This window comes from Condylostylus longicornis, unplaced genomic scaffold (genome assembly GCF_029603195.1).
Source record: "Condylostylus longicornis isolate FDR11 unplaced genomic scaffold, ASM2960319v2 ptg000073l, whole genome shotgun sequence".
In the NCBI taxonomy this organism is placed as follows: Eukaryota; Metazoa; Arthropoda; class Insecta; order Diptera; family Dolichopodidae; genus Condylostylus; species Condylostylus longicornis.
This window is the reverse complement of record NW_026578041.1, coordinates 614,987-629,288: the sequence shown is the minus strand read 5'-3', so window position 1 is coordinate 629,288 and position 14,302 is coordinate 614,987.

Below are 14,302 nucleotides of genomic sequence, written 5' to 3'. Positions count from 1 at the left end.
TGTCATCTGTCATCTGTCATCCGTCATCCGTCATCTGTCATCCGTCATCCGTCATCTGTCAAATGTCATCTGTCATCTGTCATCTGTCATCTGTCATCTGTCATCTGTCATCCGTCATCTGTCATCTGTCATCGGTCATCTGTCATCTGTCATCTGTCATCTGTCATCTGTCATCTGTCATCTGTCATTTGTCATCCGTCATCCGTCATCCGTCATCTGTCATCTGTCATCTGTCATCCGTCATCTGTCATCTGTCATCTGTCATCTGTCATCTGTCATGTGTCATCTGTCATCTGTCATCTGTCATCTGTCATCTGTCATATGTCATCTGTCATCTGTCATCTGTCAGCTGTCATCTGTCATCTGTCATCTGTCATCTGTCATCTGTCATCTGTCATCTGTCATCTGTCATTTGTCATTTGTCATCTGTCATCTGTCATCTGTCATTTGTCATCTGTCATCTGTCATCTGTCATCTGTCATTCGTCATCTGTCATCTGTCATCTGTCATCTGTCATCTGTCATCTGTCATCTGTCATCTGTCATCTGTCATCTGTCATCTGTCATCTGTCATCCGTCATCTGTCATCTGTCATCTGTCATCTGTCATCTGTCATCTGTCATCTGTCATTTGTCATCTGTCATCTGTCATCTGTCATCTGTCATCTGTCATCTGTCATCTGTCATCTGTCATCTGTCATCTGTCATCTGTCATCTGTCATCTGTCATCTGTCATCTGTCATCTGTCACCTGTCATCTGTCATTTGTCATCTGTCATCTGTCATCTGTCATCTGTCATCTGTCATCTGTCATCTGTCATCTGTCATCTGTCATCTGTCATCTGTCATCTGTAATCTGTCATCTGTCATCTGTGATCTGTCATCTGTCATCTGTCATCTGTCATCTGTCATTTGTCATCTGTCATCTGTCATCTGTCATCTGTCATCTGTCATCTGTCATCCGTCATCTGTCATCTGTCATCTGTCATCTGTCATCTGTCAACTGCCATCTGCCATGTGTCATGTGTCATCTGTCATCTGTCATCTGTCATCTGTCATCTGTCATCTGTCATCTGTCATCTGTCATCTGTCATCTGTCATCTGTCATCTGTCATCTGTCATCTGTCATCTGTCATCTGTCATCTGTCATCTGTCATGTGTCATCTGTCATCTGTCATCTGTCATTTGTCATCTGTTATCTGTCATCTCTCGTCTGTCATCTGTCATCTATCAACTGTCATCTGTCATCTGCCATGTGTCATGTGTCATCTGTCATCTGTCATCTGTCATCTGTCATCTGTCATCTGTCATCTGTCATCTGTCATCTGTCATCTGTCATCTGTCACCTGCCATGTGTCATGTGTCATGTGTCATCTGTCATTTTTCATCTGTCATCTGTCATCTCTCGTCTGTCATCTGTCATCTGTCATCTGTCATCTGTCATCTCTCGTCTGTCATCTGTCATCTGTCATCTGTCATCTGTCATCTGTCATCTGTCATCTGTCATCTGTCTTCTGTCACATGTCATCTATCATCTGTCATCTGTCATCTGCCATGTGTCATGTGTCATCTGTCATCTGTTATCTGACATCTGTCATCTGCCATCTGTCAACTGTCATCCGTCATCTGTCATCTGTCATCTGCCATGTCTCATCTGTCATCTGTCATCTGTCATCTGTCATCTGTCATATGTCATCTGTCATCTGTCATCTTCATCTGTCATCTGTCATCTGTCATCTGTCATCTGTCATCTTCATCTGTCATCTGTCATCTGTCATCTGTCATCTGTCATCTGTCATCTGTCATCTGTCATCTGTCATCTATCATCTGTCATCTGTCATCTGTCATCTGTCATCTGTCATCTGTCATCTGTCATCTGTCATCTGTCATCTGTCATTTATCATCTGTCATCTGTCATCTCTCGTTTGTCATCTGTCATCTATCATCTGTCATCTGTCATCTGCCATGTGTCATGTGTCATCTGTCATCTGTCATCTGTCATCTGTTATCTGTCATCTGTCATCTGTCATCTGTCATCTGTCATCTGTCATCTGTCATCTGTCATCTGTCATCTATCATCTGTCATCTGTAATATGTCATCTGTCATCTGTCATCTGTCATCTGTCATCTGTCATCTGTCATCTGTCATCTGTCATCTGTCATCTGTCATCTGTCATCTGTCATCTGTCATTTGTCATCTGTCATCTGTCATCTCTCGTCTGTCATCTGTCATCTATCATCTGTCATCTGTCATGTGTCATGTGTCATCTGCCATGTGTCATGTGTCATGTGTCATCTGTCATCTGTCATTTGTCATCTGTCATCTGTCATCTGTCATCTGTCATCTGTCATTTGTCATTTGTCATCTGTCATCTGTCATCCGTCATCTCTCGTCTGTCATCTGTCATATATCATTTGTCATCTGTCATCTGTCATCTGTCATCTGTCATCTGTCATCTGTCATCTGTCATCTGTCATCTGTCATCTGCCATGTGTCATCTGTCATCTGTTATCTGTCACCTGTCATCTGTCATCTGTCATCTGTCATCTGTCATCTGTCATCTGTCATCTGTCATCTGCCATCTGTCATCTGTCATCTGTCATGTGTCATTTGTCATCTGTCATCTGTCATCTGTCATCTCTCGTCTGTCATCTGTCATATATCATCTGTCATCTGTCATCTGCCATGTGTCATGTGTCATCTGTCATCTGTCATCTGTCATCTGTCATCTGTCATCTGTCATCTGTTATCTGTCATCTGTCATCTGTCATCTGTCATCTGTCATCTGTCATCTGTCATCTGTCATCTGTCATCTGTCATCTGTCATTTGTCATCTGTCATCTGTCATCTGTCATCTGTCATCTGTCATCTGTCATCTGTCATCTGTCATCTGTCATCTGTCATCTGTCATCTGTCATCTGCCATCTGTCATCTGTCATCTGTCATCTGTCATCTGTCATCTGTCATCTGTCATCTGTCATCTGTTATCTGTCATCTGTCATCTGTCATCTGTCATCTGTCATCTGTCATCTGTCATCTGTCATCTGTCATCTGTCATCTGTCATCTGCCATGTGTCATCTGTCATCTGTTATCTGTCACCTGTCATCTGTCATCTGTCATCTGTCATCTGTCATCTGTCATCTGTCATCTGTCATCTGCCATCTGTCATCTGTCATCTGTCATGTGTCATTTGTCATCTGTCATCTGTCATCTGTCATCTCTCGTCTGTCATCTGTCATCTGTCATCTGTCATCTGTCATCTGTCATTTGTCATATGCCATCCTTCATCTGACATCTGTCATCTGTCATCTGTCATCTGTCATCTGTCATCTGTCATCTGTCATCTGTTATCTGTCATCTGTCATCTGTCATCTGTCATCTGTCATCTGTCATCTGTCATCTGTCATCTGTCATCTGTCATCTGTCATTTGTCATCTGTCATCTGTCATCTGTCATCTGTCATCTGTCATCTGTCATCTGTCATTTGTCATCTGTCATCTGTCATCTGTCATCTGTCATCTGTCATCTGTCATCTGTCATCTGTCATCTGTCATCTGCCATGTGTCATCTGTCATCTGTCATCTGTCATCCGCCATGTCTCATCTGTAATCTTTTATCTGTCATATGTCATCCTTCATCTGACATCTGTCATCTGTCATCTGCCATCTCTCTATTGTCATCTGTCATCTGTCATCCGTCATCTGTCATCTGTCATCTGTCATCTGTCATCTGTCACCTGTCATCTGTCATTTGTCATCTGTCATCTGTCATCTGTCATTTGTCATCTGTCATCTGTCATCTGTCATCCGTCATCCGTCATCTGACATATGTCATCTGTCATATGTCATCTGTCATCTGTCATCTGTCATCTGTCATCTGTCATCTGTCATCTGTCATCTGTCATCTGTCATCTGTCATCTGTCATCTGTCATCTGTCATCTGTCATCTGTCATCTGTCATCTGTCATCTGTCATCTGTCATCTGTCATCTGTCATCTGTCATTTGTCATCTGTCATCTGTCATCCGTCATCTGTCATCTGTCATCTGTCATCTGTCATCTGTCATCTGTCATCTGTCATCTGTCATCTGTCACCTGTCATCTGTCATTTGTCATCTGTCATCTGTCATCTGTCATCTGTCATCTGTCATCTGTCATCTGTCATCCGTCATCTGTCATCTGTCATCTGTCATCTGTCATCCGTCATCCGTCATCTGTCATCCGTCATCCGTCATCTGTCAAATGTCATCTGTCATCTGTCATCTGTCATCTGTCATCTGTCATCTGTCATCCGTCATCTGTCATCTGTCATCGGTCATCTGTCATCTGTCATCTGTCATCTGTCATCTGTCATCTGTCATCTGTCATTTGTCATCCGTCATCCGTCATCCGTCATCTGTCATCTGTCATCTGTCATCCGTCATCTGTCATCTGTCATCTGTCATCTGTCATCTGTCATGTGTCATCTGTCATCTGTCATCTGTCATCTGTCATCTGTCATATGTCATCTGTCATCTGTCATCTGTCAGCTGTCATCTGTCATCTGTCATCTGTCATCTGTCATCTGTCATCTGTCATCTGTCATTTGTCATTTGTCATCTGTCATCTGTCATCTGTCATTTGTCATCTGTCATCTGTCATCTGTCATCTGTCATTCGTCATCTGTCATCTGTCATCTGTCATCTGTCATCTGTCATCTGTCATCTGTCATCTGTCATCTGTCATCTGTCATCTGTCATCTGTCATCCGTCATCTGTCATCTGTCATCTGTCATCTGTCATCTGTCATCTGTCATCTGTCATTTGTCATCTGTCATCTGTCATCTGTCATCTGTCATCTGTCATCTGTCATCTGTCATCTGTCATCTGTCATCTGTCATCTGTCATCTGTCATCTGTCATCTGTCATCTGTCATCTGTCACCTGTCATCTGTCATTTGTCATCTGTCATCTGTCATCTGTCATCTGTCATCTGTCATCTGTCATCTGTCATCTGTCATCTGTCATCTGTCATCTGTCATCTGTAATCTGTCATCTGTCATCTGTGATCTGTCATCTGTCATCTGTCATCTGTCATCTGTCATTTGTCATCTGTCATCTGTCATCTGTCATCTGTCATCTGTCATCTGTCATCCGTCATCTGTCATCTGTCATCTGTCATCTGTCATCTGTCAACTGCCATCTGCCATGTGTCATGTGTCATCTGTCATCTGTCATCTGTCATCTGTCATCTGTCATCTGTCATCTGTCATCTGTCATCTGTCATCTGTCATCTGTCATCTGTCATCTGTCATCTGTCATCTGTCATCTGTCATCTGTCATCTGTCATGTGTCATCTGTCATCTGTCATCTGTCATTTGTCATCTGTTATCTGTCATCTCTCGTCTGTCATCTGTCATCTATCAACTGTCATCTGTCATCTGCCATGTGTCATGTGTCATCTGTCATCTGTCATCTGTCATCTGTCATCTGTCATCTGTCATCTGTCATCTGTCATCTGTCATCTGTCACCTGCCATGTGTCATGTGTCATGTGTCATCTGTCATTTTTCATCTGTCATCTGTCATCTCTCGTCTGTCATCTGTCATCTGTCATCTGTCATCTGTCATCTCTCGTCTGTCATCTGTCATCTGTCATCTGTCATCTGTCATCTGTCATCTGTCATCTGTCATCTGTCTTCTGTCACATGTCATCTATCATCTGTCATCTGTCATCTGCCATGTGTCATGTGTCATCTGTCATCTGTTATCTGACATCTGTCATCTGCCATCTGTCAACTGTCATCCGTCATCTGTCATCTGTCATCTGCCATGTCTCATCTGTCATCTGTCATCTGTCATCTGTCATCTGTCATATGTCATCTGTCATCTGTCATCTTCATCTGTCATCTGTCATCTGTCATCTGTCATCTTCATCTGTCATCTGTCATCTGTCATCTGTCATCTGTCATCTGTCATCTGTCATCTGTCATCTGTCATCTATCATCTGTCATCTGTCATCTGTCATCTGTCATCTGTCATCTGTCATCTGTCATCTGTCATCTGTCATCTGTCATTTATCATCTGTCATCTGTCATCTCTCGTTTGTCATCTGTCATCTATCATCTGTCATCTGTCATCTGCCATGTGTCATGTGTCATCTGTCATCTGTCATCTGTCATCTGTTATCTGTCATCTGTCATCTGTCATCTGTCATCTGTCATCTGTCATCTGTCATCTGTCATCTGTCATCTATCATCTGTCATCTGTAATATGTCATCTGTCATCTGTCATCTGTCATCTGTCATCTGTCATCTGTCATCTGTCATCTGTCATCTGTCATCTGTCATCTGTCATCTGTCATTTGTCATCTGTCATCTGTCATCTCTCGTCTGTCATCTGTCATCTATCATCTGTCATCTGTCATGTGTCATGTGTCATCTGCCATGTGTCATGTGTCATGTGTCATCTGTCATCTGTCATTTGTCATCTGTCATCTGTCATCTGTCATCTGTCATCTGTCATTTGTCATTTGTCATCTGTCATCTGTCATCCGTCATCTCTCGTCTGTCATCTGTCATATATCATTTGTCATCTGTCATCTGTCATCTGTCATCTGTCATCTGTCATCTGTCATCTGTCATCTGTCATCTGTCATCTGCCATGTGTCATCTGTCATCTGTTATCTGTCACCTGTCATCTGTCATCTGTCATCTGTCATCTGTCATCTGTCATCTGTCATCTGTCATCTGCCATCTGTCATCTGTCATCTGTCATGTGTCATTTGTCATCTGTCATCTGTCATCTGTCATCTCTCGTCTGTCATCTGTCATCTATCATCTGTCATCTGTCATCTGCCATGTGTCATGTGTCATCTGTCATCTGTCATCTGTCATCTGTTATCTGTCATCTGTCATCTGTCATCTGTCATCTGTCATCTGTCATCTGTCATCTGTCATCTGTCATCTATCATCTGTCATCTGTAATATGTCATCTGTCATCTGTCATCTGTCATCTGTCATCTGTCATCTGTCATCTGTCATCTGTCATCTGTCATCTGTCATCTGTCATCTGTCATCTGTCATTTGTCATCTGTCATCTGTCATCTCTCGTCTGTCATCTGTCATCTATCATCTGTCATCTGTCATGTGTCATGTGTCATCTGCCATGTGTCATGTGTCATGTGTCATCTGTCATCTGTCATTTGTCATCTGTCATCTGTCATCTGTCATCTGTCATCTGTCATTTGTCATTTGTCATCTGTCATCTGTCATCCGTCATCTCTCGTCTGTCATCTGTCATATATCATTTGTCATCTGTCATCTGTCATCTGTCATCTGTCATCTGTCATCTGTCATCTGTCATCTGTCATCTGTCATCTGCCATGTGTCATCTGTCATCTGTTATCTGTCACCTGTCATCTGTCATCTGTCATCTGTCATCTGTCATCTGTCATCTGTCATCTGTCATCTGCCATCTGTCATCTGTCATCTGTCATGTGTCATTTGTCATCTGTCATCTGTCATCTGTCATCTCTCGTCTGTCATCTGTCATATATCATTTGTCATCTGCCATGTGTCATGTGTCATCTGTCATCTGTCATCTGTCATCTGTCATCTGTCATCTGTCATCTGTCATCTGTCATCTGTCATCTGTCATCTGTCATCTGTCATCTGTCATCTGTCATCTGTCATCTGTCATCTGTCATCTGCCATCTGTCATCTGTCATCTGTCATCTGTCATCTGTCATCTGTCATCTGTCATCTGTCATCTGTCATCTGTCATCTGTCATCTGTCATCTGTAATCTGTCATCTGTCATCTGTAATCTGTCATCTGTCATCTGTCATCTGTCATCTGTCATCTGTCATTTGTCATCTGTCATCTGTCATCTGTCATCTGTCATCTGTCATCTGTCATCTGTCATCTGTCATCTGTCATCTGTCATCTGTCATCTGTCATCTGTCATCTGTCATCTGTCATCTGTCATCTGTCATCTGTCATCTATCATCTGTCATCTGTCATCTGTCATCTGTCATCTGTCATCTGTCATCTGTGATCTGTCATCTGTCATCTGTCATCTGTCATCTGTCATCTGTCATCTGTCATCTGTCATCTGTCATCTGTCATCTGTCATCTGTCATCTGTCATCTGTCATCTGTCATCTGTCATCTGTCATCTGATATATGTCATCTGTCATATGTCATCTGTCATCTGTCATCTGTGATCTGTCAGCTGTCATCTGTCATCTGTCATCTGTCATCTGTCATCTGTCATCTGTCATCTGTCATCTGTCATCTGTCATCTGACATCTGTCATCTGTCATCTGTCATCTGTCATCTGTCATCTGTCATCTGTTATCTGTCATCTGTCATCTGTCATCTGTCATCTGTCATCTGTAACCTGTCATCTGTCATCTGTCATCTGTCATCTGTCGTCTGTCATCTGTTATCTGTTATCTGTCATTTGTCATTTGTCATCTGACATCTGTCATCTGTCATTTGTCATCTGTCATCTGTCATCTGTCATCTGTCATCTGTCATCTGTCATCTGTCATCTGTCATCTGCCATCTGTCATCTGTCATCTGTCATCCGTCATCTGTCATCTGTCATCTGACATATGTCATCTGTCATCTGTCATCTGTCATCTGTCATCTGTCATCTGTCATCTGTCATCTGTCATCTGTCATCTGTCATCTGTCATCTGTCATCTGTCATCTGTCATCTGTCATCTGTCATCTGTCATTTGTCATCTGTCATCTGTCATCCGTCATCTGTCATCTGTCATCTGTCATCTGTCATCTGTCATCTGTCACCTGTCATCTGTCATTTGTCATCTGTCATCTGTCATCTGTCATCTGTCATCTGTCATCTGTCATCCGTCATCCGTCATCTGTCATCTGACATGTGTCATCTGTCATATGTCATCTGTCATCTGTCATCTGTCATCTGTCATCTGTCATCTGTCATCTGCCATGTGTCGTCTGTCATCTGTCATCTGCTATGTCTCATCTGTAACCTTTCATCTGTCATATGTCATCCTTCATCTGACATCTGTCATCTGTCATCTGTCATCTGTTATCTGACATCTGTCATCTGTCATCTGTCATCTGTCATCTGTCATCTGTCATCTGTCATCTGTCATCTGTCATTTGTCATCTGTCATCTGTCATCTGTCATCTGTCATCTGTCATCTGTCATCTGTCATCTGTCATCTGCCATGTGTCGTCTGTCATCTGTCATCTGCTATGTCTCATCTGTAATCTTTCATCTGTCATATGTCATCCTTCATCTGACATCTGTCATCTGTCATCTGTCATCTGTTATCTGACATCTGTCATCTGTCATCTGTCATCTGTCATCTGTCATCTGTCATCTGTCATCTGTCATCTGTCATCTGTCATCTGTCATGTGTCATCTGTCATCTGTCATGTGACATCTGTCATCTGTCAACTGTCATCTGTCATCTGTCATCTGTCATCTGTCATTTGTCATCTGTCATCTGTCATCCGTCATCTGTCATCTGTCATCTGTCATCTGTCACCTGTCATCTGTCATTTGTCATCTGTCATCTGTCATCTGTCATCTGTCATCTGTCATCTGTCATCTGTCATCTGTCATCTGTCATCTGTCATCCGTCATCCGTCATCTGTCATCTGACATGTGTCATCTGTCATATGTCATCTGTCATCTGTCATCTGTCATCTGTCATCTGTCATCTGTCATCTGTCATCTGTCATCTGTCATCTGTCATCTGTCATCTGTCATCTGTCATCTGTCATATGTCATCTGTCATCTGTCATCTGTCATCTGTCATCTGTCATCTGTCATCTGTCATCTGTCATCTGTCATCTGTCATCTGTCATCTGTCATCTGTCATCTGTCATCTGTCATCTGTCATCTGTCATCTGTCATCTGTCATCTGTCATCTGTCATCTGTCATTTGTCATCTGTCATCTGTCATCTGTCATCTGTCATCTGTCATCTGTCATCTGTCATCTGTCATCTGTCATCTGCCATGTGTCATCTGTCATCTGTCATCTGCAATGTCTCATCTGTAATCTTTCATCTGTCATATGTCATCCTTCATCTGACATCTGTCATCTGTCATCTGTCATCTGTTATCTGTCATCTGTCATCTGTAATCTGTCATCTGTCATCTGTCATCTGTCATCTGTCATCTGTCATCTGTCATCTGTCATCTGTCATTTGTCATCTGTCATCTGTCATCTGTCATCTGTCATCTGTCATCTGTCATCTGTCATCTGTCATCTGCCATGTGTCATCTGTCATCTGTCATCTGCCATGTCTCATCTGTAATCTTTCATCTGTCATATGTCATCCTTCATCTGACATCTGTCATCTGTCATCTGTCATCTGTCATTTGTCATCTGTCATCTGTCATCCGTCATCTGTCATCTGTCATCTGTCATCTGTCATCTGTCATCTGTCACTTGTCATCTGTCATTTGTCATCTGTCATCTGTCATCTGTCATTGTTCATCTGTCATCTGTCATCCGTCATCCGTCATCTGTCATCTGACATATGTCATCTGTCATATGTCATCTGTCATCTGTCATCTGTCATCTGTCATCTGTCATGTGTCATCTGTCATCTGTCATCTGTCATCTGTCATCTGTCATTTGTCATCTGTCATTTGTCATCCGTCATCTGTCATCTGTCATCTGTCATCTGTCATCTGTCATCTGTCATCTGTCATCTGTCACCTGTCATCTGTCATTTGTCATTTGTCATCTGTCATCTGTCATCTGTCATCTGTCATCTGTCATCTGTCATCCGTCATCTGTCATCTGTCATCTGTCATCCGTCATCCGTCATCCGTCATCTGTCATCTGACATATGTCATCTGTCATATGTCATCTGTCATCTGTCATCTGTCATCTGTCATCTGTCATCTGTCATCTGTCATCTGTCATCCGTCATCTGTCATCTGTCATCTGTCATCTGTCATCTGTCATCTGTCATCTGTCATCTGTCATCTGTCATCTGTCATCCGTCATCCGTCATCCGTCATCTGTCATCTGTCATCTGTCATCCGTCATCTGTCATCTGTCATCTGTCATCTGTCATCTGTCATCTGTCATCTGTCATCTGTCATCTGTCATCTGTCATCTGTCATCTGTCATGTGTCATCTGTCATCTGTCATCTGTCATCTGTCATCTGTCATCTGTCATATGTCATCTGTCATCTGTCATCTGTCATCTGTCATCTGTCATCTGTCATCTGTCATCTGTCATCTGTCATCTGTCATTTGTCATTTGTCATCTGTCATTTGTCATCTGTCATTTGTCATCTGTCATCTGTCATCTGTCATCTGTCATTCGTCATCTGTCATCTGTCATCTGTCATCTGTCATCTGTCATCTGTCATCTGTCATCTGTCATCTGTCATCTGTCATCTGTCATCTGTCATCTGTCATCTGTCATCTGTCATCTGTCATCTGTCATTTGTCATCTGTCATCTGTCATCCGTCATCTGTCATCTGTCATCTGTCATCTGTCATCTGTCATCTGTCATCTGTCATCTGTCATCTGTCATCTGTCATCTGTCATCTGTCATCTGTCATCTGTCATTTGTCATCTGTCATCTGTCATCTGTCATCTGTCATCCGTCATCTGTCATCTGTCATCTGACATATGTCATCTGTCATCTGTCATGTGTCATCTGTCATCTGTCATCTGTCGTCTGTCAACTGTCAACTGTCATCTGTCATCTGTCATCTGTCATCTGTCATCTGTCATCTGTCATCTGTCATCTGTTATCTGTTATCTGTCATTTGTCATTTGTCATCTGACATCTGTCATCTGTCATCTGTCATCTGTCATCCGTCATCTGTCATCTGTCATCTGTCATCTGTCATCTGTCATCTGTCATCTGTCATCTGTCATCTGTCATCTGTCATCTGTCATCTGTCATCTGTCATCTGTCATCTGTCATCTGTCATCTGTCATCTGTCATCTGTCATCTGTCAACTGTCATCTATCATCTGTCATCTGTCATCTGTCATCTGTCATCTGTCATCTGTCATCTGTCAACTGTCATCTGTCATCTGTCATCTGTCATCTGTTATCTGTCATCTGTCATCTGTCATCTGCCATCTGTCATCTGTCATCTGTCATGAGTCATCCGTCATCCGTCATCTGTCATCTGTCATCTGTCATCCGTCATCTGTCATCTGTCATCTGTCATCTGTCATCTGTCATCTGTCATCTGTCATCTGTCATCTGTAATCTGTCATCTGTCATCTGTCATCTGTCATCTGTCATCTGTCATCTGTCATCTGTCATCTGTCATCTGTCATCTGTCATCTGTCATCTGTCATCTGTCATCTGTCATCTGTCATCTGTCATCTGTTATCTGTTATCTGTCATTTGTCATCTGACATCTGTCATCTGTCATCTGTCATCTGTCATCCGTCATCTGTCATCTGTCATCTGTCATCTGTCATCTGTCATCTGTCATCTGTCATCTGTCATCTGTCATCTGTCATCTGTCATCTGTCATCTGTCATCTGTCATCTGTCATCTGTCATCTGTCATCTGTCATCTGTCATCTGTCATCTGTAATCTGTCATCTGTCATCTGTCATCTGTCATCTGTCATGTGTCATCTGTCATCTGTCATCTGTCGTCTGTCAACTGTAATCTGTCATCTGTCATCTGTCATCTGTCATCTGTCATCTGTCATCTGTTATCTGTTATCTGTCATTTGTCATCTGACATCTGTCATCTGTCATCTGTCATCCGTCATCTGTCATCTGTCATCTGTCATCTGTCATCTGTCATCTGTCATCTGTCATCTGTCATCTGTCATCTGTCATCTGTCATCTGTCATCTGTCATCTGTCATCTGTCATCTGTCATCTGTCATCTGTCATCTGTCATCTGTCATCTGTCATCTGTCATCTGTCAACTGTCATCTGTCATCTGTCATCTGTCATCTGTCATCTGTCATCCGTCATCCGTCATCCGTCATCTGTCATCTGTCATCTGTCATCCGTCATCTGTCATCTGTCATCTGTCATCTGTCATCTGTCATCTGTCATCTGTCATCTGTCATCTGTCATCTGTCATCTGTAATCTGTCATCTGTCATCTGTCATCCGTCATCTGTCATCTGTCATCTGTCATCTGTCATCTGTCATCTGTCATCTGTCATCTGTCATCTGTCATCTGTCATCTGTCATCTGTCATCTGTCATCTGTCATCTGTCATCTGTCATCTGTCATCTGTCATCCGTCATCTGTCATCTGTCATCTGACATATGTCATCTGTCATCTGTCATCTGTCATCTGTCATCTGTCATCTGTCATCTGTCATCTGTCATCTGTCATCTGTCATCTGTCATCTGTCATCTGTCATCTGTCATCTGTCATCTGTCATCTGTCATCTGTCATCTGTCATCTGTCATCTGTCATCTGTCATCTGTTATCTGTCATCTGTCATCTGTCATCTGTCATCTGTCATCTGTCGTCTGTCATCTGTTATCCGTTATCTGTCATTTGTCATCTGTCATCTGACATCTGTCATCTGTAATCTGTCATCTGTCATCTGTCATCGGTCATCTGTCATCTGTCATCTGTCATCTGTCATCTGTCATCTGTCATCTGTCATCTGTCATCTGTCATCTGTCATCTGTCATTTGTCATCCGTCATCCGTCATCTGTCATCTGACATATGCCATCTGTCATATGTCATCTGTCATCTGTCATCTGTCATCTGTCATCTGTCATCTGTCATCTGTCATCTGTCATCTGTCATCTGTCATCTGTCATCTGTCATCTGTCATCTGTCATCTGTCATCTGTCATCTGTCATCTGTCATCTGTCATCTGTCATCTGTCATCTGTCATCTGTCGTCTGTCATCTGTTATCTGTTATCTGTCATTTGTCATCTGTCATCTGACATCTGTCATCTGTCATCTGTCATCTTTCATCTGTCATCTGTCATCTGTCATCTGTCATCTGTCATCTGTCATCTGTCATCTGTCATCTGTCATCTGTCATCTGTCATCTGTCATCTGTCATCTGTCATCTGTCATCTGTCATCTGTCATCTGTCATCTGTCATCTGTCATCTGTCAGCCGTCATCCGTCATCTGTCATCTGACATATGTCATCTGTCATATGTCATCTGTCATCTGTCATCTGTCATCTGTCATCTGTCATCTGTCATCTGTCATCTGTCATCTGTCATCTGTCATCTGTCATCTGTCATCTGTCATCTGTCATCTGTCATCTGTCATCTGTCATCTGTCATCCGTCATCCGTCATCTGTCATCTGACATATGCCATCTGTCATATGTCATCTGTCA